The sequence below is a fragment of the Oratosquilla oratoria genome, chromosome 19 (genome assembly GCF_046742065.1).
Source record: "Oratosquilla oratoria isolate Oo_2021 chromosome 19, ASM4674206v1, whole genome shotgun sequence".
Classification (NCBI taxonomy): Eukaryota; Metazoa; Arthropoda; class Malacostraca; order Stomatopoda; family Squillidae; genus Oratosquilla; species Oratosquilla oratoria.
In genome coordinates, this window is record NC_134795.1 from 12,297,305 (window position 1) to 12,301,102 (window position 3,798).

Here is a 3,798-nt window from a genome sequence, read left to right on the forward strand (position 1 = left end):
GTCTGCTCCCAGGTAGGCTTTCAGCCTGTCAATCGAATTCGATTGGTTCGTCCTGGTTCCGAGGCAGTCCCTTGAGTTTCTCGAGCAAATAGGTCTTTTTACGTCATCGGCTAGTTAGGCCTGTCATGATAACCCTCCTCTTTTATCCGGGCTTGGGACCGGCATGGGATTTAGATGTCATTCCCCATGGCAGAGGTTTTAGAAAATATCATCCCCAGAAGTTGGGTGAAATGTGGCTAAAGTATTATCAGTTTTGCTGTGTCGTTTCGCTCGACCCATCTTGTTGTTTCATTGTGCCGTACATACGCATTATGCTAAATAGGTATGTGTTATCTATTGTACTTTCTCTGAAACTTTTATTGAAAACCTCCTCTTATCAGTGACAGATGGTGATCGCAAGCCTCCCGAGGAAGCTCGAAAAGAAGAAAAAAATCCGGTTTCCTGTGATTTATGGAATGCTGATATCACTTAAGTACGAAATATTGTTCCTGTAGAAGCCAAAGAATACTCAGGAAAAATGTCTTAGCCTCCTCAATACGGCCACGTAATTTATGGTTATCTAGTAAAGCCAAGTTATTCTGTGCAATCTGGGAGGAGGGGAGAGAGGGAAGAAGAGGACTTTGGGGGAGGAGGGAAGATGGGAGAGGAAGAAGTGATGGGTTGATGGGAGAGGGGGCAGGGGGGAAGGAGGAGGTGGAAGGGGAAGGAGAGATAGGAAGAGGGGGAAGTGGAAAGGGAGAGAGGGAGGAGGAGGAAGAGGAAAGGGAGACAGGGAGGGGTAGACGGGAGGAGAGACAGGGGAAAAAGGAGGTAGGGTGTGGGGGGGAGGGGGAGGGAAGAAGGAGAGGGAGAGGACCATTGGCTTGACAGAAGTATTGGCCCATCAAGGTCTCTTTCCAGGAAAGCTCTTCTTCCTTAGTTGCACCAAAATGTTCTATCGTTAATCCAAATCAGCCAGTTCAGACTACATTGCTGGGCAAGAGATTTAGCCTTTCGATATAAGGACATCGTAACGTGTTTAATCTTTTTCCATATTACAATTTTCCAAACCGCAGTCCAGGATTGAAGCTCTCGTAATCTACAAAAACACACTTCCGTGTCTGCCATCCAGATGTTTCGTTCGAATCCCTGGCATCCTTAATTCCCAGCTACGATTCCGTGGCACCCTTATTTCACAGCCTCGATTGGTCCCTTCCCTGCCAAGCGGCACTCTTCCATCCATTGTGGCACCATTCCTCCATTACTCGTTTCAACCTTCCCATATACACGCAAGAACACACGCGCGCACGCACACACACACACACACACACACACACACACACACACACACACACACACACACACACACACACACACACACACACACACACACACACACACACACACACACACACACACACACACACACACACACACACACACACACACACACACACACACACACACACACACATGCAGTACATAAGCTCTGCTACATAGTAAAGTTTGGGTTACATCGAAAACAAGCCCGGCTAGCTCAGTCGGTAGAGCATGAGACTCTTAATCTCAGGGTCGTGGGTTCGAGCCCCACGTTGGGCGTTTAAAGTTTGTTTAAATCAGGCGAAGTTCTCTCTTTCCCGGGTAGCATAAATAGATAATCACAAACACACGCACGCACGCACGCGCGCGCGAAAGCATGCACGAATCCCCATCCACACACACACACACACACACATACAGCACATAAATACACACACATACCGAACATGAATACGCACACACAGCACATGAATGTACAAACACAGTACATGAATACACACACACACAGCACATGAATACACACACACCTCCCCACACCTTTTCTCTCCACTTCCTCTCTCCCCTCCTCTCTCTCCCCTCCTCTCTCTCCCCTCCTCTCTCTCCCCTCCTCTCTCTTCCTACTCTCTCCCTCTCACCTCTCCCCCTCCTCTCTCCCTCTTCCCTCTCCCCCTCTCCCCCTCCCCTCCTCTCTCTCCCTACTCTCTCCCTCTCCCCTCTCCCACTCCTCTCTCCCTCTTCCCTCTCCCCCTCCCCTCCTCTCTCTCCCTATTTTCTCCCTCTCCCCTCTCCTCCTCCTCTCTCCCTCTCCCCTCTCCTCCTCTTCTCTCCTCCTCCTCTCTCCCCTTCACCCTCTCCCCCTCCTCTCTCCCTCTTCCCTCTCCCCCTCCCCTCCTCTCTCTCCCTACTCTCTCCATCTCCCCTCTCCCCCTCCTCTCTCCCTCTTCCCTCTCCTCCTCCTCTCTCCTCCTCCTCTCTCCCCTTCACCCTCTCCCAGGTACCTCCTCCCATTATCTCATATTCATTTCCATTCCCACGATTTCTTTTCTCATTATTTCCTTCCCGCATCATCTCGATTCTTCTCGTTCCTTCTCTCCTCTCCATCTTATTAACCCTTCCCGATCCGCCCGCCCGCCCACCCTCATCTATTTTTAACCATCTTGAGCTGCAACTTAACAACTTTTCTCCCAAGCATTCCCTTCAAGTTCGAGGTTGTAAAGGGAGCTCGCTCCCGCCCCAGCCTGAGTCCTGGATTCTTCAAACAGAAGATTAATTTTCAGTCAGCATGGAAAACTATCGATACCTTAGGGATCCTCAGGAGGAGGCAAACGCCTGACGAAGGCTTCCATCGGATAACTGCATTTATAATTTCTAGTTAATATAATTTATTTATTTATTTATCTACTCGTTTATTTTCTTATTTGTTTTTGTATGCGATCTGGGTCCATGGTGTCCTCAGGAGGAGGCAAGCGCCTGCCCAATGACTTCCATCGGATAACTGCATTTATAATTTCTAGTTAATATAATTTATTTATTTATTTATCTACTCGTTTATTTTCTTATTTGTTTTTGTATGCGATCTGGGTCCATGGTGTCCAGATGCTTTTTAATTTGTACAATACTCCCCACTTCTCACAGGTCCAAGCTCCTGGCCTCCCTTCTTTCTCCCATCTTCCTTCTCCCTTCTCCTCTCATCCCTTATCCCTCTCTCTTCTCTCCTCTCTCCTCCTCTCTACCACCTCCTCTCTCCCCTTTCCTCTCTCTCCTTTTCTCTTTCCTCTTCTCTCTCTCCTCTCCTCTCTCTCCTCTCCTCTGCTCTCTTTTCTCTCCTCTCCTCTCCTCTCACTCCTTTCTTCTTTCTTCCCTCTTCCCTCTCCCCTCTCAATTTCACCTCTCTCTCCTCTCCCCTCTCCCTCTCTCCTCTCTCCTCTCCCCTCTTCCCCTTCTCCCCTGTCCCTCCCCCCTTCCCCCTTCTCCCTTTCTAATCTCTCCTCTTTTACCCTCTACCTTTCCACTCTGTCCCTCCCCCCTCTGGTGTACAATACATTCAATAAAGTGGTACTGCCACACTCGTATAGATGTATATCCCGTTATTAATTAATACCTGGGTGGGATTTGCAACGAAAGAAACGTGGCGTTTTTGCAGTTTCCAACAGATTCACTCTTGGCTGTAAAATTGATCAGATAAAAAAGTTTGTCGACGGACCTCATATCCCGGGTCTCGATGAGATATGGATCCGGGTCTCGATGAGATATGGAGAATAATGAAAAACAAAGAGAAATAATGAAAGACATGAGAACACAGTCCAGACACACTGCTGATTCTCTGAACATGCAAAACCATCACATAACTGCTTAACAAAATGAAGAAGAGGAATTCGAAGGAAATGATGAACAAAATGTGAACCACGGATATACTTTTTTTTTGTACAAAGGAGGCAGGTTTCTTCACCGTAAAATTAACGATGTTACCTGAAATCTTTCAGGCAAAAGGAAGGATGT

General features: G+C 47.9%; 1 non-coding gene across 1 annotated transcript; it reads left to right on the forward strand.

Moving 5' to 3' along the window:
* Positions 1-1,505: 1,505 nt before the first annotated feature.
* On the forward strand, positions 1,506-1,578 carry TRNAK-CUU (transfer RNA lysine (anticodon CUU)). Its single transcript has one exon. It is a non-coding gene; the product is annotated as a tRNA-Lys (tRNA).
* Positions 1,579-3,798: the final 2,220 nt, after the last annotated feature.